This window comes from Populus trichocarpa, chromosome 3 (genome assembly GCF_000002775.5).
Source record: "Populus trichocarpa isolate Nisqually-1 chromosome 3, P.trichocarpa_v4.1, whole genome shotgun sequence".
NCBI classification, from domain to species: Eukaryota; Viridiplantae; Streptophyta; class Magnoliopsida; order Malpighiales; family Salicaceae; genus Populus; species Populus trichocarpa.
The window spans coordinates 5,040,121-5,064,638 of NC_037287.2; the positions used below are offsets into that span (position 1 = coordinate 5,040,121).

The window sequence follows — 24,518 nt, forward strand, 5'->3', positions numbered from 1 at the left end:
TGTAAAACTTAGGAAAAGACTCATAAATAACCAATTGCAACAGTGACACTCCATTAGGCAGAACAATATTAATTGAGTTGGGCAGCTCAACAAGCAAGTCCACCTCAATGAGAACTCTAGTATAAGAGAGCCTAGACATGGAGGTGATGAGCATATCACACTGCAAAGGTTTTCCAATAACACTAGCAATCTTTGCCTTGTAGTTTGTTTTTAATTATATAAATGGTGTCCTTTCCCAGGAGATAAGCAAAGATGGTTTTCTGGGTTTTTGGTTATGGTTCATTGGTGTGGAACCTAGTTTTTGAATATGATGAGAAAGTGATTAGATTTATCAAGGATTACAAACGTGTTTTTGATCTTGGTATGTTTGTGTATTAATTTGAAGTTATTTTTATTAATTATAGTAATAATCTTGAATTTTTATTGTCTGTAATTAGTTCTATATGCCAGCGTGTATTGATCACAAAGGTACACCTAAAAGTCCTGCAAGAACTTGCGCGTTGGAAAATGTTGAAGGAGCTTTTTGCGTAAATTCAACTCTTTAAGCAACTTTAACCCCCTTTACCTAATTTTGTCAGTGGTGGTGATCAACCAAAAATGCTCATCTTTTTCAGTTAAAGCTTTATACCATCGTTTTGAAACCCGGCCCGGCCTGGCAGGTCGACCCGGGACCCGGCCGACCCGGGGCTAGAACCGGGCCGAGTTGATGAAAAAATAAGATAAGCCATGACCCGGCAGGTTGACCCGGTCAAAAACCCGGTTGCAACCCGTTGACCCAGTTGCAACCTGTTGACTTTTGTTTTTGTTTTTTTTTTACTAAAACGACGCCGTTTTGAATTTTTTTAAAAAATAAGAATTGACCCGGTCGACTCGGTCAAAACCCGGAACCCGGGCCTTGGACCGGGCCGGCCACTGGGCCGGGTTTAAAAACTATGCTTTGTACGGTTGGTCTATCTTACTTTCAACAAGCTTTTGTTTTTCCTTGTTTTGTTTCTTATTTCTCTATTTTCAATTTTTATAGTGGTGAGCTACCTATTATGTACAAGGAGGTCCTAAAAGGGAAAGATTAGCTATGGAGGTATGTCCTGTTACTGTATTTCTAGCTTAAAATTAATTAGATTGAGCAGACCTGGCTATTTATTAATTTGATGGGAGAAATGGAGGAGTGACATTACTAAACTCATAAGCTTAATTACTTAAATTAGCCACATTCATTTAGTATTATGGTTGGGAAATCTTTTCCCCTGCTTTTGAAAGCAGTTACTAAATCGTCATTTCTTACATATCACTTTTTTTTCTCTTTTTGTAGTATTTGGAGAGGAGAGAATGTGAATATGATAAAAAGACCATTGTAGATTTTTATAAGGTAAAGAAATGGTTTAAAGTGTCTGAAATTGCCAAATGATTTCTAAGTCTGTCTCTATGCTCTCTGTCATTTTATTTATGATCTCTGTCATTTTATTTATGATCCATTTGTGTTTTTTCCTTAATATTGGAGGGAACCTCGCAACCTTTTTTTTTATTATTTGTTATTTGTTAAAAAATTTCACTTGGAATTTTATGATTTTACAATCTGAATTTACATTGTATTTTTTATATTATATTAAAAAAAAATTGACAACCTCGAAACCCTTTTATTTTTGTTTCTTTAAAAACTAGCAGGTATAGGAATAGAATATAAGAATTATCCCTTCTTACATAGCATGAACATGTGGTGGTGGCTATGACATTAGTGCAAAATGGTGAAGGTAACGTGTATCAATGAGTTGAGTTTTTTTATATTCATACCTCATTCATTATCCATTAAATAAAAAATTTAGATTTTTATACCATATCTAACATGTTTATTTATCCATTATTCAACTATTATTTTTTATTCAATAAAAAATAAAATAAAATCATATCTATATATCGGGTTAGGTTTGGGTCGGGTTTTGGGTCATGTTTAACAATATTCATATCATATTTATATATCGGGTTAGGTTTGGGTCGGGTTTTGGGTCATGTTTAACAATATTCATATCATATTTATTATTCATCGGGTGAGGTAACCTATCACAGAAAACCTATATATTTAGGTTGGTATCCATTGGTTTCAGATTAAATTATTATCCCTATTGTTAATCTTATTCTATGGTTGTAGAGGTTTAAAAGTTTTTTTTTTTTTTTCAAACTTATCATTTCCTATTTTTTACCCCTAATCTTTCTATCTAATTTAATCAATAATAAAAAGAAAAGGAAAAATAATTTAGGAAGTAAATTGGGAAGAAGGGAAAAAAGGACAAATTTATTGAAAGATAAATGAGAGGATCAAGAAAAACTGGAAATTTATTGAAAGAGATCCTATATATTGAGAAGAGAAAATTTCATTTATTAGAAATTCATGGTAAAAAAGGAAGCAATATAATTGCCAAACATTATTTTTCCAGTTTTGAAAGGATCATGGACAATTTAAATAGAATACAAATTCAAACAAAGGGGAACACACTAAGATTGGAATTGACAGTCTTGCAAAAAAACTAGTAAAAACCTTGGTACAAGGAAGAGAAAAAAACACAACAGTCTAATTTATCCCGCAACAGTTGTTACATTGTTAGCATTCAATCTCTTAGATTTAGTGGAGGTGGTCATCACCTCCCAAACCATCAAGAAGAAAAACAAGGGGCACTCCACATATAGGTCCACACACCACACTACCCTGAAGGCGCATAGAAATAAGCATTGCAACCTAAACTGTTGAATGCATTATGAACACCATGCATTAGGACTGTTTCTATTTTCCAACTATTTTCTTTCCATTTCAGCCGACTCCAACGACTCGTAAAGGTCAATTTTAATCCTTATATATGATTTATTTATTGTTCAAATAATTTTATGATTTTTATGTTAAATTTCAAAGTACAAACATATGTTGACGGGTATATTGTTTTGAATAAATTCACAATGTATTCATGATTTTCTTTCTTTTCACGTTTAATTATGCTCATCAATAGCAATTGAGTTGTGTGAAATATTTGTGGTTATTTATAATGGCTATACTTGGTAAAATAATTAATTTATGGTGTATTAATATAAACTGGGTAATTAAAGGAAACAATTCAAAACCCGAGTCTCCGTTAATTATTATTTCAAATCTTGCCTGCATAATGAAAAAAAATATGGATTAAGCTTTGTTGTCAAGCCAAAATCTCAAATCACTATCCTAGGAATTCTTACATTTAATAAACATATATATTTAGTTTAGGCAAAATATTAGCATGTATACATAATATGTATTTTTATCATTAAAATTAAAACAACAATGCAACTTACTTTAGGTGGAATGTTTTAGGGTAATTTTCATCTTCTTTTTAGCATAACTAGCCTATTACCAAAAAACCTCTAAAGACTAGTTAGAGTTCCTAGTTACTATAAGACTAAGTGACGACTTTTTTAAAAAAACAAAAAATTTACCCCTTTTACATAACCATTTCACCAAGATGTCCCAATAACTTGTCAATTAAAAATCTTGGTAAATAATTGAATGGCGACTCTATTAGGGATTTAGGGATAAGCTTTGATTCTTTTATTTTGTGATAATATGCTTGACATGCTTTGTATATATTTTATGCTTGATTGCATAGACTAATTAATATGTGTTTATTATTTGCATGTTATATGTTCTTGTATATATCTTTATCTATATGATACTTTATATTGCATTTTATACATCATTCATCTTTATCAATCCCACACATCATTCTTTGAATTGAATATTGGTTTATAGTCATGCTTTTATTACATGACATTTTGTTTTATGTACACTTACTCTAAGTTAACATTAGGGAATTAATGGTGCTTCAATAGGTTACGCTCCAGACTAGCACTCATAAAACCTCAAATTCTTGTTGAAAGTCTATATAGTCATGATTAGTAGCCAATTGAATTTCTTCTAGTCTATAATATTTGTACCTTGTAGGCCTCAGGTCAGCCTTTTAAGGTTTGATTACCCAGGCAGTTATCTAACCTTGTAGTATTACATGGAGAGTCTTAAAAGTTTCTTTTAAGACCAATAGATTATCTAACCAACTCATATATAATGGTTAGAACCTTTCTGTAGGATCTCTCCTTGTAATACTACCAGGCAAGTCTGTTGTGCATTAAACTTCATAAGATTGGTGACAGTACAAGTAAAAGCAACATCATAAGAGGTCTAATCATTACAAGCTTCCAATATAAAATGCCATGATTTCATCAAGGAGCCAACCTCGCATGTCAAAGTTCTTGATATGTAGCTTGCTTCTCAAAATTTGGTTAATACATAGGTGACAAGATAAACAAAAACAACAACACAAAAGGTCCAGTCATTACAACCTTTTACTATAAAATGCCATGATTTCATCAAGGAGACAACCTCGCATGTCAAAGTTTTTGATGTGTAACTTATTTCTCAAAATTTGGTTAGTTAACACGGGAAGGAGTTGATAACTTATTTTGTATATATTTTCTTATTTTTAGATGAATTAAAAGCTTGAATTTTTCTTCTTAAAATGTATGGGGTAATTATTTAGGTTATTTCTATATTTTTGGATGAAGGGAGGTCACATATCACCTTCAAGAAATATATGGACAACTATGTTAAATCATATCCCACATCTTTTAATGAATAAATATTTTCAAGTTTTTTATTTCTAAAATAGATGGATTAATATATTCAATAATTTATCATACAACCATTATACAAATATAAAAGATGAAAACAAGGAGCCCATGATGAAGTGGCTCATATCTAACCATAAAAGAATAATTTCACTCAAAATTTAAGGCACTAAAGTGGTTGTCAATGTAACATCCCCAACTTTTGGATGTAATTTCTAAATAATCTCCTTCATTATAATGTAAAAAATAAGGTAATTTTTTTATGACCGTATACTATCAGTACTAACAGTCGACCAGATCAACTCTATCCAAAAATTTGGTCAACCAATTTATTCCATAGTTCTAAAATTTCCCTTATCGGTTGATTAATTTGTCAACTGGTTCCATCGACTGATTGAGACAATAGTGAATTTAATTGTTTAGTTCATTAAATGATCGATCAAATCAATTCGTAAAATAGAATCATGTATTTTTGTTATTTATCTTTTATTCATTTATTAACTTTTAGCATATCATTTATTTTCTTGAATTAACAACATTTTTACCGATTTTCCAGTAGAGTTTCCTTTACTTTTGGATTTTTACCAAGTTATCATTAACTTCCATCACAGTACATTTTACATCATAATTATAGTCCAATCATTCCGGATTTTTTCTCACGTCATCATATCTCGTGATTCAATTTCCACAATTAATAAAAAAATATAAGATATTATACAAATTCATAGGAAAATATTATAAGTTAGATTTATACATTTCAAAGCTTAATGTACTAATAAATCATAATATTGTAAAAGTCTAATAAGAAGATCTTATCAAAAGTGATATAAAAATTATAATTCTTGACATTATTTACATGCCCAGCCCAAGTTTACATTACAAAAGGATTAATATATCAAAATTAAATCTTCATTAATTAACAAAAAGAAAATCATAATCATCTACTCATTCTGCACAAGGTTGTTTAGTACATGAAATTAATTTAATGTTAAGTGTAAATTAAAAAATGTAATTAACATATGAACAATAAGGTAACTCTCATGATATGTTATAAACATAACTTATCTTTCAATCATATTTATAGTCTTATTGAATCATCTTCCCAAGATATATTTTTGTATTCATTTTCAAATTATTGTCACTAGCCATTGTCGTGTAAAATTCCCAATTGCTAGTTAACTAATTTCACCGCTCTTTTACCAGACATTAGTCCCATCATCGAGAAACTAGTTTTACTGTCCATTATCGGGCACTAGCTCCATTATAGGATAGCTAGTTCCACTGTCCATTATCGAGCACTAGCTCCATTACCGGATAACTAGTTTTACACACATCAATGTTAAATAAGAAACCTACCACATTTATTAAAATGTAATTACTTGATTTAACATAAAAGTATCAAGGTTTCGAGCACCTACAAGGGGCTTGCACTCGTGCTGTTATCCTTTGTTGTTGTCCTAAATCATCAGCCTCTCATGTTCCAATAGGAAACATTGTCATTGTAATTACCTCAATTATCAATTGAAATTCCTTTCCGATACTTCTTAAATCCAATTTCTATGTCACATTACTCATTTATTTTTGTGGCTTTTTGAACAATATACTTTCATTTTTTCATTCAACATAAACATACCCTCCCAAATCTTAAGTTTAATTGTTTCACAAATAGTTTTATATTACAACCTCATTAACATCAACAATCTCATATATGAAGTTTAATCACCCTCATCAATTGTTAACTTTTACATAAATTACAACATATAAAAATCATTATCAATCACTTTAGTTCCGTAATCCACACATTTTACTTTGCAAATTCCTTAAATATTCAAATTCATATTACACCAAAATGCCATCATAAAAAATATAGCACCATTTTCATATACAACATTATTCAAACAACAATAATTCACATTAATTCTACACATTCACGAAACATTAAAAAGTTTCAAACACATCTTTCATTCTCTTCCTATTGGTTCACCCTCATGCTCTCTCTTTACACCATGATTCCTTCTTCGTATTATCATGATTCATCACTAAAGAAAACCTTTTACACCTTAATTGCCTCAATTGGATCAATTTTAATAATTCCCCTAATTTATACTAAGAACCCTAACTTGATTTTGCTAGGGTTTTGATCAAAATCAATTTACTTTTGTTCAAATTGGTATAAAATGGGTTTAAATGCTTTACCTGGTAATAATTTCAACTTTGAAAGCTACCCTGTTGAAATTTTCTCAAGCTTCTTCCTTTCTCCTATTGATTCTTCATTTTCTCTTTAAATTCAACTTCTTATCTCGTAAATATCTAGTGTTTAAGTGTTTCTTTTCACTTCAATTCACTTTCCCACTCATAATTCATCATTTCCTTTAGAAAATTTCCATGAAAAGAAGAATAAAAAGATGAAAAATCTCTCTCCTTTGGCATGTATATTATTAGCCTTTTAGGTAAAAAAGAGAAAAATCCCTTTTTTTATACCCAAATGCCCTTACTTAATTCATTTCTCTTTTATTTTAATAATAATCCTAACTTCCAATATAATTTTATGCAAAAATCTTATCTAACTATCAGAAATGGTTGTCCCTTTTCAAAACAAATATTTATTTCATTACTTCATGTATTTATCTTTTATTTTTAGTTTCTTTATTAACATAATTCATATTTAGAATTTATTTCTGACATCAAACATCCTTACTACTTTATGTCATGGATAATCATTTCGATTCATTCAAATAATTATCATTTCCCATTTAATTTTTCAAAATTTCTATAAAATTTTAAGTTGCCCCGAGGTTTACAATCAAACTCTTTTAAAATGTTAAAAAATTCAACAACTCTTATCACTCATCACAAAAGGCCATCTAGTGTATTCATATTCATAGTCATATTCATACAGATCAATTTAGTATTTCTTTACAAAGAGGGGGGGACAAGAGTAAAGTACAATTTGAAAACTTGATTTTCCTTAAAAGACTACATCAAACCAAGTCATGAAAAATAAATGAAGAACTATTTTAGAGAAAAACTACTAGAAGGATGTAGAATTGATGAGAAGTGAGACATCTAGGCTCACTAGTTTGCTTAAACAGAGCCTTCAAACTAGGTCATCAAGTGAAGGGCTTTACGATAAAGAGAATGCTTTAGAAATACACACCCAATAAGAGGCCATAGTCCATAATAAATCACTTAATCAAGGATTCCTAGTTGCGACACACGATGCTCAGTTCCTAAAGGCTCTTCAACTCTTCTTGGTGTTATCCTATCAATAAGTGAGGTTTGCCCTTTTCTAGAGCCTACCACAGAAAAAGTATTGCATGAAAATCCAGGAGAAGAATTTGGCTATAAGAGCTTATAGCAATCAAAGAATGAATGAGAGAAATTGAAGGCATGGATTTATACGATTCCCCGTTGGCATCTAAAATACATTTGGTACCGAATATAATCATCCTATTAAGATTCAAGATGTCTAAATTTACCAAGTATACGAGTGTTGAATGCCTCATGACCCACTTAAGGATTTATTGTAGCAAGATGGATGGGGTAATAAAGGAAGAATAGATTTTTATCTATGTTTTCCATAAAAGTTTGAGCGATAAGGTCCTTTCTTAGCATATGTCCTTTGATGAGGATAAGATCAAGAAATGAAAAGATCTAGCTAGTGCATTTATATGTCAGTACAAATTCGATATGGAAGTAACACCTGACTGGTGAAGCTTACAAGCAATGGAGAAAAAAGTTACATAATCATTTAAGGAATATGTCAGCATTGGTGAGAAATTGCTACTCAGATCCAACCTCTTTTCTTGTAAAAAAGAGTTAGTATTCCTTTTTATCAACATTTTTAAAAGCTTATTCTATAAGTAATTGTTGGGAAATAGGTTTGCTAGTTTTGTGGAAATTATACTTGCGGTTGAATGAGTGGAGCATGCCACTAAATTTAGGAGAATTAATGAGGCAGTTAAACCTAAGAAATGAGAGGATGTTAGCGAGAAAAAAATAGAGGTACACATGTGGTTGATCATACTTATTAGCCAAAAAGCTACAAAAAACATCATTGAAGGCCATTTTCCTCTATTTGACTCGAAATAAAATAACTATTGTTCTTGCCCCACCATATTTTCTACTTTATCCTACATTGCCAAATATACCAACCGCAGCCATTATTGAAAATGTTACCCTAAGTGCTATAATTTCTTTAATATCAACTTCAAGTTATAATTGAGCTTGACACAATGATAACATATACCAAGATACCAACTGATGTGAACCTCTTGATCACGTAGTCAAGAAAATAGGATAATTAAATTAAGATCTTCAAGCTAGAACTCCTCCATCTAGCCAAAATCTTAAAGCTCTTCTTAGTAGTGTTTTAGCCTAAACTTTGAGTGTAAGAATTCAACTAGAAAACTTTGTTTTAACTGCTAGAATTTTCTTTATTATATTGCCTCCTCTTAGTCTTCTTGATGTGCTAGGAATACCTGTAAAATAAGAAAAAGAAACCCAAGAGAAATATACTCTTAGATGCTGCCACATCAAGTCTATGTGGGACTTGGAATCCTTACAAAGTATAGACTCCAATTCGTTAATGAATCCAGTACATATTAGGAACCCTTATATCCAAAGCTCATGCATAATTTTAGGGCCTAGATAATCCTCATTTAATTCTATCCAAAATTAATCCATTACAGGTCTAGACTAACTGGTATGAAAATAATCAAGAAAGAACACATTGTCAACAAATCTTCCAAAACAGTAACAACAGCTTAGACCAATTTAAATAATATGTTTCCAAACTTTGATTGGCCTAAAATTTTCTAATATTTCCCTGTAAAATTTCAGTTTGATCCAATTTACAGTTCGAGAGATATTCATGGTCTCACAAGACTGGTCAATAGGCATTTTAAGGTAAAATTTGGACCTTACTAAAAAGTAATTGAAACCCTGCCCAAAACCTATAAAGAGATGCAAATGAGAAGTATAGAATATTCAATGAAGCTTGGTTAATTCTTTGATAAGTTGGAGTAGTTTAATGAAGAACTAAAAAGTATGAGCAAAATCTAACACACACAACAATAATTATTGAAATCAAAGTCTATAAAAACTAAATACAAGCTAAATAATCCTATTTATAAAAGGTTTAAATATCCTACACAATGCTAGAAAAATTATAAAAGAGTTCTAAATAAAATAAAATAAAAATCCTAAATCAACTAAGAAACTAATAAAATTCCTGCAAAGTAGCTTTTCGATCTTATTACAAGGCGTTCATGATGTCTAATTGCCTTGAAATGTTAACCCAATATAGAATAAGATCCCTGGAAACTTTGGTAAAACTTCAACCTAATCCAACTATCAAATAACAAATTATGCTTATTAGAGTAAAATTATGCATTAGGAATAAAAACCCAAATTTGCCTCTAATGCTGAAATTAATTAACCCACCATTATAAAATAATTATGTCCATGTTATAAATGGATCAGGCCCCTCTTACACATAAATTAGATTGACTAAGGTCTAATCATCATTTGTTGAAGTTGTGGTCTCCTTGAAATTCATATTGGTTTAAATACTCTAAATAAGCCTGTTGAATGTATCTTTGAGCTTCTTTGCCCTTGATCTTGTACTTTGACCAAATAGAACTTCTAATAGATCCTTTGATATAGTGTGGATCACATCATCTATTTTCTCCTCAAAAGAATTCAATCTTGAATTGTAAACCCCGGAAAATAAATAAATAAATAAATGTGAAGAGATTCATGCATATGGTTAAATAAAAACAGGAATTCAGAAATTTTTGAATATAAATTTCATAGCAAAATAATTCAAGACATTATAATAAACCCGGTACTGTTGAGGGTTGGATTTAATTGAAGAGAATAATACACTTAAAGAAAATTGGGCCTAAATGCAAATAAGAGAAATTATAGAGTATAAATACCCTCTCCTCACCAAAAAAATCAGCAGGAACCATAAGGAAAGAAAATAGGGAGTTTTGTATCCATTCTTGCAAAATCAAGAGAGAAACACTAAAATTTCAAGAACCTATCCAAGATTAAGGGTTTATAGATGGGATAAACACTTGTGTGCAAGGGATTAACAAGAAAATTGAACAAGAAGAAAAGAAAGGAGGGAGTTGAAAATCTTCAACTGGTTAAAGATCAAAATCTTAATTCGTACCGGGTAAGGTGTTCTAAACATGATCTTAAAAATTCATTTCAAAGTCGATAATGAATTGATGCCTTGATATTGAATTATAAGTTAGGGTTCTTAGACATGAATTGGAGAAAAAGTATTTGTTCTTAAAATTAAGTTAATTCATGTGTGGTATGTAGTTTATCAAAGTATTGGGTGAAGGGAAGGGGGTGACGAATCTGGACAGACTCGTCTCTTGGCTTTCGGTGAGATTTCGGGTAGGAGGATGAGGGAATTAGGATTGGGTTCCCGTATAGAAATTGTAGATTTGGATGTTAGCTAACCAAGGAAAGTAGTTTTGCTCAATTTAGAGATATAGAACTCCAGTTATGGGTTACCAACCGAGACTGAGTTGTGACTGATTATGTAGGGCAGTAGGATTGATTAGTTGATGAGCAATTTTGACTATCTTGGAGGCAGAACTGGGTTCTCCTTCCTTCAGATAACTTGTAGCTTTGTGTCTTAGCTTTACAACAAGATCAATCTCACTTAAAATGGAGTTTTAGAACTCTATATATAGTTAAAAATCTGATGAGTGTTCAGACAGTAACAGTTCAATGTCTAGACAGTACCAGTTGGACAGTAACAGTTCAATGTCTAGATAGTAACAGTTGGATAGTAATAATTGGATAGTAACAGTTGGACAGTAACAGTTCAAAGTTAAACAGTAACAGTAGACTTTTACGTGAATACTATATGTAAGAATATAAAAGAATTGAGTCATACGAACACTTGCACATTGAGATACTAACTCTGAAAATATACATGATATATGTATGTATGTTATTATAAGGAAATGAACATGCATAGAAAGTAACATATGAGTAATGTATGAATATGGATTCTTTATAATATCAGCTTGAAGGAATCATAACCAAAAACTTCCTTGTGATTCAGGAGGAGCAACCAGGATTGGATCTTCTATTAGGGGAGGTCGCCAGACAAACAGAGCAGATGCGTGATTTTCTCTCCTTTTGCACTTATACAATTTAAAATTCTTCTGGTGAATGCAATTACAATAAATATCATGTTCAATGTAAATAAAGTCTAGCTTATTTACAAGATTAGCTTCGGCTAATGGCATCCGTGATAGGATCGCCGGGAAATGAATTACAAGATTAGACTTTGCAAGGTCACCGGATTCATGCAAGTAAATAAGAGTATTCAAATTAAGAATATGCAAATGAGTGTTAATTGGGTTTAAAGATTTACAAGCAAAATATAAGTTGTTTGTTAGAATTCTTATGGATCCGATAGAAAATTAATACTTCATTCGTATACATTACATGAGCATATATATATTTCTTTTATCAACATAATGGTATGTTTATTTATATAATAGGTCCATCAAATACCCAGGGAGATCATTAGTTTAGGACTACTTTGTCAAGCTTATGTAAATATTTAACTTAAATAAAAGCTTCGGCTAATGACATCCGTGATAGGATCGCCGGGAAATGAATTACAAGATTAGACTTTGCAAGGTCACCGGATTCATGCAAGTAAATAAGAGTATTCAAATTAAGAATATGCAAATGAGTGTTAATTGGGTTTAAAAGATTTACAAGCAAAATACAAGTTGTTTGTTAGAATTCTTATGGATCCGATAGAAAATTAATACTTCATTCGTATACATTACATGAGCATATATATATTTCTTTTATCAACATAATGGTATGTTTATTTATGTAATAGGTCCATCAAATACCCAGGGAGATCATTAGTTTAGGACTCTACTTTGTCAAGCTTATGTAAATATTTAACTTAAATAAAAGCTTCGACTAATGACATCCGTGATAGGATCGCCGGGAAATGAATTACAAGATTAGACTTTGCAAGGTCACCGGATTCATGCAAGTAAATAAGAGTATTCAAATTAAGAATATGCAAATGAGTGTTAATTGGGTTTAAAAGATTTACAACAAAATATAAGTTGTTTGTTAGAATTCTTATGGATCCGATAGAAAATTAATACTTCATTCGTATACATTACATGAGCATATATATATTTCTTTTATCAACATAATGGTATGTTTATTTATGTAATAGGTCCATCAAATACCCAGGGAGATCATTAGTTTAGGACTCTACTTTGTCAAGTTTATGTAAATATTTAACTTAAATAAAAGCTTCGGCTAATGACATCCGTGATAGGATTGCCGGGAAATGAATTACAAGATTAGACTTTGCAAGGTCACCGGATTCATGCAAGTAAATAAGAGTATTCAAATTAAGAATATGCAAATGAGTGTTAATTGGGTTTAAAAGATTTACAAGCAAAATACAAGTTGTTTGTTAGAATTCTTATGGATCCGATAGAAAATTAATACTTCATTCGTATACATTACATGAGCATATATATATTTCTTTTATCAACATAATGGTATGTTTATTTATGTAATAGGTCCATCAAATACCCAGGGAGATCATTAGTTTAGGACTCTACTTTGTCAAGCTTATGTAAATATTTAACTTAAATAAAAGCTTCGGCTAATGACATCCGTGATAGGATCGCCGGGAAATGAATTACAAGATTAGACTTTGCAAGGTCACCGGATTCATGCAAGTAAATAAGAGTATTCAAATTAAGAATATGCAAATGAGTGTTAATTGGGTTTAAAAGATTTACAACAAAATATAAGTTGTTTGTTAGAATTCTTATGGATCCGATAGAAAATTAATACTTCATTCGTATACATTACATGAGCATATATATATTTCTTTTATCAACATAATGGTATGTTTATTTATGTAATAGGTCCATCAAATACCCAGGGAGATCATTAGTTTAGGACTCTACTTTGTCAAGTTTATGTAAATATTTAACTTAAATAAAAGCTTCGGCTAATGACATCCGTGATAGGATTGCCGGGAAATGAATTACAAGATTAGACTTTGCAAGGTCACCGGATTCATGCAAGTAAATAAGAGTATTCAAATTAAGAATATGCAAATGAGTGTTAATTGGGTTTAAAAGATTTACAAGCAAAATACAAGTTGTTTGTTAGAATTCTTATGGATCCGATAGAAAATTAATACTTCATTCGTATACATTACATGAGCATATATATATTTCTTTTATCAACATAATGGTATGTTTATTTATGTAATAGGTCCATCAAATACCCAGGGAGATCATTAGTTTAGGACTCTACTTTGTCAAGCTTATGTAAATATTTAACTTAAATAAAAGCTTCGGCTAATGACATCCGTGATAGGATCGCCGGGAAATGAATTACAAGATTAGACTTTGCAAGGTCACCGGATTCATGCAAGTAAATAAGAGTATTCAAATTAAGAATATGCAAATGAGTGTTAATTGGGTTTAAAAGATTTACAAGCAAAATATAAGTTGTTTGTTAGAATTCTTATGGATCCGATAGAAAATTAATACTTCATTCGTATACATTACATAGCATATATATATTTCTTTTATCAACATAATGGTACGTTTATTTATGTAATAGGTCCATCAAATACCCAGGGAGATCATTAGTTTAAGACTCTACTTTGTCAAGCTTATGTAAATATTTAACTTAAATAAAAGGGAATTAACACGTTTATGTAGTATGCTTTTGTGTAAACCTTGATGTACTTGTAAAAGTTCAGCTTAGCATGTAGTATTTTAGTTATTTTGTAATTAACCTTTTTGAAACGTTTAAGAACACTTATTATGTTGTAAATGCTTTCTTTACATGTTAGTATTCCTTTTCCTTTTAAATTTTATGATATGATATGCGTTATGTTCATATTAAACTTACTCGTAGCATATATATATATATATATATATATATATATATATATATATATATATATATATATATATATATATATATATATATATATTGTGTGGATAGTATGAGGTATTGAATTATGATGATTGATACAAAGTCCGTTATGGGACCTTGTTATGATGGGTTGATTGAGTAAATTGATAGTAGTCGATAACTTGGGATGTCCAAAATACAACGAAACTCTGCCGAATTTTTGGTAGATTTCAAAAAAAAAATACTCTCAAATTAAGAGCATATGTTGGCATTTTTTAACATTGATCAAGTCATACAGTCGGACTGTTACATGAATCATCACCTACATCAAACAAAGAGAGATCAAAAACATTGAAATTAACACTAGCACCATACTTACATGATAAATATACTTTATAGGCATTATCATTAATTCTTTCAAGGATTTGGAATGTTCTATCTCCTCTCAAAATCAACATAGACCTCATTTGTTAAAGGAATCTTTATTTTCATATATGCACCCAAATCAAATCACCTAATTAAAAAAACCCTTTTTCCTCATTTATTAACTTTAAATACATATTGCTCATTCTTATATATATCCGCCTCACATTCTTATGGAGATCCTTTACCACCGTGTTTTTTTATTGCCATTAAAACCAACCATTTCATCAGTAGTTAAAGGTAACAAGTCCAAATGAGTCAAAGGATTAAAGTCATATATAAAATAATGAGTAGTAGAATGCACACTCTTATTATAAGCAAATTCAATAAATAACAGACAATCTTTTTAATTTTTAAAATTCTTTTGAATGATAGTTTTTAATAATGTAGTTAAAGTCCTATTAACCACTTCAATTTGATCATCTGTTTGTGGATGACAAGTAGTAGAAAATATCAATTCTGTTCCTAATTTGCCTTACAAAACCTTCCAAAAGTAGCTAAGAAATTTAACATCATGATCAGGCACAATTCTCCTAGGTACCCCATGAAGCTGAACTATATCCCTAAAGAATAAATATGTTATGTTAGTTACATCATCAATTTTATGAAAAGATATGAAATGTTCCATCTTATAAAACTTGTCCACAACTATAAAAATAGAATCCCTACCTCTTTTTGACCTAAAAAACCTAGCATAAAATCCATAGATATGTCAACTCAAGGTTCCTTAGAGACTGGTAAAGAAGTATATAAACCATAATCTAAAACTTTAGACTTAACTTGTCTATATGCTATGCATTTATCACAAATTCTTTACACATATATTTTTATCTTAAGCCAATAAAAGTGTTATTATAAAATATCTAAAGTCTTAGCAACCTCAAAGTGTCCTATTAATCCACTCTCATGAGCTTCACGAACTAGCAATTTATGTATAGAATAATTAGAGACACATAATATCTTTTTTTTATAATAAATATCTATAAAACTTATCAAAGGTTGAGTGTTCGCATGCAATAAATACTTGTCCAAAATCAACATCCTTAATATATAATTCTTACACATGCTTGAATCCTAATAATTTGGTGTTTAGAGTTAAAATGAGTGCATACCTTTGTGATAACGCATCAACCATTATGTTACCTTGCTTGTATTTAATCATGTATGAGAATGTTTTAATAAACTCTACCCACTTGGCATGCCGACGGTTCAACTTTCCTTTGGCTCTTAAGATGTTTCAATGACTCATGATCAGTATGGATCATAAACTCCTTTGACCATAAGTAATGTTGCCATGTTTTCAAAGTTCTTACCAAAGCATAAAGTTTCTTAACATAAATACGATAACTAAATGTTTCACCATTGATATTTTTGCTAAAATAAGTTATTGACCTTTTTTTACTGCATTAAAACAACTTCAATACCTATCCTTGAGGCATCACATTCATTCTTAAAATGTTTTTTAAAATCAGACAATGATAACAATGGAGTTGAAATTACTTTTTTCTTTAATAAATTAAAAGTATGCTCTTGTTCTTTATCCCATTTAAAACCCATAGATTTCTTTAACTATCTTAGTTAAAATATGGCTAGAGTACTAAAATCCTTGACAAATCTCTTGTAAAAACTAGTCAAACCATAAAGACTTCTTACCTTAATGATTGACTTAGGTGTAGGTCATTCTTGGATAGCCCTGACTTTTTTTCTCATCCATCTCAATACATTTTGCATTAACAACATATCTAAGAAATATAATTTTTCCATGAAAAAGTCATATTTTTTTTTTTCATATTAGCATATAAACATTCTTTTCACAAAATAAACAATACACTTTAATTGTTCAACATGTTCCACTAAATTCTTACTATAAATCAAAATATCATCAAAATAAACCACAATAAACTCACCTATAAAATTGCAAAAAACATGGTTTATTAATCTCATGAAAGTACTCGGTGTATTAGAAAGTCCTAAAGACATAACTAACTACTCATACAAACTATATTTATTTTTAAAGACAATTTCCATTCATCTCCATCTTTCATTCATATTTGATGATATCCACTTTTTGAATCAATCTTAGAAAATATAAAAGATTCATGCAATTCATCTGACATATCATCAATACTATAAATTGAGTGTCTATACTTTACTGTAATATTGTTAATGGCATGACAATTAACACACATCCTTCAAGTTGCATTTTTTTTTTTTGTACTAACAACATTAGAACTATATATAGACTCATGTTTTCTCTTATATAACCTTTTTGTCTTCATTTTTTCCACTTTCCTTTGAAGTTCATTTATCTCTATAGAATTACTTTTATAGACTCGCAAATTAGGTATATATGATCCATGTACAAGATTAATTTGGTGCGCACTTCCTCTAATAGCTGGCAACCCACTAGAAATCTCATCACAAAAGATATTCTTAAATCTTGTCATAAAGAAACTCAAACACTAGAAAGACAATGATCAAGGTCATTAGTGTTAAAATACGCTTTCTTATACACAAGTAAAATCATGGGCATGTCAGAAAAATAATCATTCTTAATCTCACTCCCCCTTTCATAAAAATTAACATGTTTCTTTATTTTTTTTCCACACTTAGCTCTTTTCTCACCATTCCTTTCTTCTCTCGCCTTTTCTTCTCTCCCCTCTCATTTGAATCCCTACTAATTTTTATTTTGGCTGAATCTAACCTTGTTTTCTCTTGACTTACTTTATTTTCATTTTTCATTACATCCTCACATAGTTGATCTTTTTCTTTAGCTTAACTTTCTCCTTTCAATTTCAATTAGTCTTCGTACACTTGTCTAGGGGATAATGGTACAAGTGTGAATGTCTTTCCTCTTTAAGAGAATACTTATTCTTAAACCCATAATGTTTGGCTTTTCTATCAAATTGTTAAGATGTTCCTAATAATAAATGAGCAGCTTGCATAAGTAAAACATTACATAAAACCTCATTCTTATATTTTCCAACTGAAAAAGAAACTAAAACTTTCTTTGTAACTCGTACTTGTCCATAATCATTCAACCATTAAAGTCTATAAGGCTTTTTTATGTTTAAAAGTGTTTAAATTCAAATTTTGAACAAATAAAGTCCTAGTAACATTAGCACAACTCCTACTATTAATAATCATACTACAAACCTTATTATTTATATGAAATCTAATATGAAATATGTTCTTCCTTTATTGCTCTACATCATTCTCTTTAATTTGAACATTAAGTGATCCTTTAATCATTATTTAATCATTAAAGTCTCTTCTTCATCAACTAGATATTCAATATCACTATAGTTCTGAAATAGTGGCATTTCATCCTCTTTGAATTTGTCACTTTCAGATTCAATCTCCTCATGCTCCCTCATAACCATAATTCTTTTATTTGGACATTGTGAAGCTATATGTCTACTCCTCAAACACTTGAAACACTTAATATCACATTTATTATTAGATAATATCTCAACTGTACCTTTTATTTTAGTTTTTGAATCTTTCCTCCAAGCATTAGATAATTTGGCTTTGTTGCCCACAGTATTCAGTTTTGATGTGGTAGCCCCTTTTCTCTTATAATTTAGACTTCAAACTAAAAAGAACCTAAATCACCTGTTTGACATGTGTTGTCCTTTCTCTTCAACTGCCTTTCTATCTTAGCCATATAAACTATATCTTCAAGTTCAACATAGTGCCACAACTTAACCACATTAGTTATCTCTTTATTCAACCCATTTTAGAACCTTGCCATTATAGCATCTTTATAGACATAGGCGCTCAACCCAACAAAAAAAAAAGGTTAGATGTGTTTGGACTTCTGAGACCAAGCCCACATGGCTATCCTTCTTGTTTTTTTTTTAAAAAGGGCATACAACTCCTTTTTTGAAAAAAAAAAAAACACCAAATGACTTGTTTTTTATTGTGGTAGACAACACATTCTTTACTTACTTATATTTTGAGCACTAGAGAGTAGCTGGAAAATCAGGTTGGGATTTTTTGGATTAAAAAATTATGTCTCGCTTATTTTCACCTAAAAACACATAATAAACATCTTTATTACCTCAATAAAACTATATATTTACTCAAAACACATGTAGATTGATCCAAAAATACAAAATTAAACCAAAACAAATTTTCAACCCTTTATTTTTTATCAAGGTAAGGGCTGAAAATCATCTCAATGGAACTTATCTCATGGAATGAAACCTATTAACACCAAAATTATCCATTTTTATTGATGAAATGTGATCAATCGATAACTTTCTCTCTCCTCTTATAAATCCAATGACTAAAAATTAAACAAAATGAAATAATAGATTAAAATATAAAAGTTTCAAACTAAAAGGATAAAAAAATCTAAAGAAAGAATATTTGAAAAGACACTAAATGAATATTGGAAAAAATAAAAGAGCATGAATATCAAGCTCCTTGTCAATTATTTTTCAAGCAATGAAACCATTTTTTTTCTAAAATCAAGCATCAACCTAATGTCAAGATTTTTTTATGCCATTATAACCACATGGAAAGCAAAACAAAATAAAATGGCAAGTCAAATCTCCAATTACCACAATATAAAAGGGAAATTTTCAAAAACAAATCGATAACCAGAGTAGGGAAATTTTCAAAAACAAATCGATAACCAGAGTACAAATACATTACATTCTGCATTGTTTCACCTTACAATACAAAGTACAAATATATTCTCTTTAAAATTTTGTTAATGTTGATATAATAATGATAGTGACAATGTAGATGTCTAAACTCTATCCTACCCAATTACACATATTATATTACAACAACTAAAAAATTAACTATATAGAAATTTAAATTCTCAAATTAAAAAAAATAAAATAGAAATAGAATCACAAAGTAAATACTCTTTGTTTTGCTATTTTTTAGTAAAGGCATTTTTAAAATTAGAGTTTACATATTAAGCTCAATTTTATATATTAATTATATTTTTAAATGAATCTTATAACTTCTATTACATTTAAAGTTTACATTGATACTATAAAAGATAAATCTATTTGATAATAAAAAGTAATTCAATCCTGTTTTTAGGAGAATGGGTTCAGCTTTTTTTTTTATGTATTATGCTAATAATGGGATGTGTTTTTTAAATCATTTGAACAAATAGATTTAGTTCGGTCATCATGCAAACTAGTTTGAAAACAAGATTGTTACCTACGTTATGCTGCGAGTCAGATCAAATTTTTTTTGTATATAAAAAAAATATTTAGGTATACCAAATAATGAACTCCAAATTTGTCATCTAAGTCATGAGACCTTGATAATTATAAAGAAAGAAAATAATTTATTTTTATTAAACTCAATACTTAATCAACCCAATAATAAATGACAAAATAAAAAATAAAATTCAACAAAAAAATGAGCCAAGTAAACCCTGATTAACCTGTCAAACCTGGTTCATGAGATCGAAATGACCCTATAGAAAGCAAATTAAAAAATTTATGAATCTTAATTCTCAATTAATCCAATATTGAAGGATGAAAATTAAAAAAAAATCAATTGAAAAATGACACAAAAAAACACCTAAGTCAACCGACCAAACTCATGACTTAGGTAATGAGACCGGGATAACCTTATAAAACCCAAACCAAAATAAATTATGAAGCCTAATTCTCAATAAATCCAATATTGAATGATAAAATTGAAAAATTCTCAACTAAAAAACAGAAGAAAAAAAAAATCCAAGTCAAATGGCCTAACCGGCGACCCAGATCATAAAACTGTAATAACCTCCTAGAAAGCAAATAAAAAAAAACTATGAAGTCTAATTCTCAATCAACCTTTTAACATATATATATATATATATATATATATATATATATATATATATATATATATATATATATGGGAAGAGTGGTTGGTTCACTATAGTAATAGCTAGAAATTATTGTGGAGTGCTATAGTGAAATTACTATTTTATCCATGAGTGAAAAAAAAATGATAACTTTGGTTGTGGGGGTGCTTCGGTCTTTTTCTCTGGCTTATTGGTCATTAGAATATTGTTCGGGGTATCTAAATCTTTTCTATTTTTTTCACAGTAAAAATATTTTTTTACCCCTATGATAAAAAAAATATTGGGCTATGGGGCAACACTTTTTTGGTTTTTCAATTCTTCATGTATAGTAAAAATACGAATTTGACCTTAGAAAAGATAAAAAAAATATATATTGTTAGTGCGAGTCAGACAACATATTCTTTAAATATTAAAATAACAATATATTATATTAACTTTGATGAACTCCAAATCTGTCATCTAGGTCATGAGACCTTGATAATTCTGAAGAAAGCAAATAATTTTTTTTTTAAAACACAATACTCAATCAACCCAATAATGAAAGACAAAATTAAAAATAAAATTCAACAAAAAAAATGAGCCAAGTAAACCCTGATTAACCTGTCAAACCTGGTTCATGAGATCGGAATAACCCTATAGAAAGCAAATTAAAAAAATATATGCAGCTCAATTATTAATCAACCTAATATTGAAGGATGAAAATAAAAAAAAAATCAATTGAAAAATGACACAAAAAAAACCGAGTCAACCAACCAAACTCATGGCTCAGGTCATGAGACCAAGATAACCTTATAAAACCCAAACTGAAATAAATTATGAAGTCTAATTCTCAATCAATCCAATATTGAAGGATAAAATTGAAAATTCTCAACTAAAAAAAAACTCAAGTCAAATGGCCTAACCGGTGACCCAGATTATAAAATCATAATAACCTTACAGAAAGTTTAGATTGATAATATAAAAGATAAATCTATTTGATAATAAAAAGTAATTCAATCCTTTTTTAAAGAGAATTGGTTCAACTGTTTTTTTCATGTATTATGCTAATAATGGGATGTGTTTTTTAAATCATTTGAAAAAAATAGATTTAGTTTCGATCATCATGTAAACTAGTTTGAAAACTAGATTATTGCCCGCGTTATGCTACGAGTCAAATCAAATTTGTTTTGTATTTAAAAATAATATTTAGATATTGTTAATGCGAGTGAGACAACATATTCTTTAAATATTAAAATGACAACATATTAGATCAACTCTGATAAACTCCAAATCTGTCATCTAGGTTATGGGACCTTGATAATTCTAAAGAAAGCAAATATATTTTTTTTATTAAACCCAATACTCATTCAACCCAATAATAAATGACAAAATAAAAAATAAAATTCAACAAAAAAATGAGCCAAGTAAACCCTCATTAACCTGTCAAACTTGGTTCATAAGATCGGAATGACCCTATAGAAAGCAAATTAAAAAATTTATGAAACTTAATTCTCAATCAACCCAATATTGAAGGATGAAAAAAAACAATTGAAAATAACAAAAAAAAAACACCTAAGTCAACCGACCAAACTCATGACTTAGGACTCATATTCATCTTCAGTTTCAACCTCATCTCCACTGATCAGCTCTCTATGATCCCCATGCAAAATCATCACCCTTTTATTTGGACATTCCGAAGCAATGTGCCCATGTCCTAAGCACTTGAAGCACTTGATGTCCCGAGACCTCCTAGGATGTTGAGGTTCTGTCACCTTCTCCTTTCCATTCAAAGAATCAGAACTGGTATTCCCCTTAGTAAACTCCACCTTCTCATCTCGTTTAAGTGTGCTCCATGTTCGTGTAGGTGTAGAAACAGCCCTTGTTGTGCTTGACGTAGTTACACCAGTTCGGACACCTCCTCGTTTCTGCTGCCTCTCTACTCGAGTTGCAAGCTTTATAACTTCCTCAAGGAAGATGTACGGCTGTAATTCAACAACATTAGCTATATCCTTCCTCAACCCTCCAAGAAATCTAGCTATTGTTTGCTCTTGGGGTTCCATCAATTCACATCGAATCAGCAGCAACTCAAACTCTTTCACATACTCTTCCACGCTCAAAGATCCTTGTCGCAAAGTTTGAAGTCTGATGTATAGCTCCTGTTTATAGTAATCAGGAACAAATCTCTTCTTCATCACTCTTTTCATAGTTGCCCACGTTGTAATCTCCTCTTCTCCATCCCTTCTCCTCTAAATCTTCAAGTTTTCCCACCATAAAAGAGCATAATCTGTAAACTCAAGTGCTGCCACCTTGCACTTCCTTTCTTCAGAATATTCATACCATTCAAACACCTTTTCAACCTTCTGAATCCACTCCAGGTATTCCTCAGGTGAACTACTTCCTCTAAACGGTGGAATCTTAAGTTTGAGACCATTAGGAGGATTATAATTCTGCCTTCTTGGTCTGCCCCTATCGTCGGCCTCATCATCCCCATTTGGATCTTCGTCAGCTTCTATAATATCATTTCGTGGCACCCTAAGTGCTTGCCTTTGTTGGGGTTGCAAATTATGTCTTTGCATCATTTGCATAAGGGTATTCAACTGTTCACGAATTCCAGTCATTTCATCCCGAATCTCAGCATGAGATCGTTGTAAGCCCATAACCTGTGCCTGTTCCAAACTTAACCCTCTTGGCAAATCTTCTTTATCTCCAGCCATAATTAAGTTTATCAACCTTAATTCCAGCAAGCCTTTCTTCTGTTTTTGGCTCCTGCCTTAGATCGCAACTGATGCTCTGATACCAGATGATGTGCCGTGAATGATTCGAAAATCGGCAACAATGAATCTGACGAAAATGGATGAAGGATGGGTCTGGTTGTGTTGTCTTTCTTTTGGTGTTTAGGCTGGATTATAGTGATTTCAAGGTAAATAAGATGGAGGATAGACTAGAATGATACTTTGATAAGTCGATCTGGACGCCACAAAGATGAATCTAGGATTTCGACGCCACACTCTTTGTGATTGAAGAGTGATAAGTCAGGTAGGGTTCTTCACAAAATCAATTTGGAAGAACAACTCTTAATTCTGTGAATTAAGTTTCAAATCTTGGCCAAAAGTTCTTTATTACATATTCTGATACTATATTTATAATTGGAACATCCCTCCAAAGTTAGGAATAATTCAACATGGCAGAAGTCAAGCCCAAAAAACAGACTTTGACAAACTAACCTAGACAAATTAACTAGCACACGTTTTTTGACCTTTCTAACACAAACAGACCAAATTTAAAACAACCATATCTTCTTACACAAAAGTCCAATACAATCATGGTTTGACAATCTAGAAAGAACACGTTCTGAACTTGAAATCCACCTTGATTAGTCTTGTTTTCACATGCAATGGATGACTTCAAATTCGGGTTCAAATTCATTTGCTGTTCTGACCATAAACAACATCAATTCCTTCACTTATTTGCATATCAACCCAAATTCGAGTAGCCCAGCATCAAAAGAACAATTAAGGGCTTTTCTCATCTCCAAGTTCCAATTGTAGGCAAATAAACATCCTTGAACCAATTTCAAACTGATTGCTAATTTTTAACTCTGACGCAGCTTCTATCATTCCAATTTGACTCGTCAAGGCCCTTTGTAGTTGTTTCGCTCTCGCTCTTGTCATTGGACCATCTGAATCCT

General features: G+C 30.5%; 1 pseudogene; it reads left to right on the top strand.

Moving 5' to 3' along the window:
* The first annotated feature begins 252 nt into the window (after window positions 1–252).
* Window positions 253–1,405, top strand: LOC7478177 (gamma-glutamylcyclotransferase 2-1-like; annotated as a pseudogene).
* The last annotated feature ends 23,113 nt before the right edge of the window (window positions 1,406–24,518 follow it).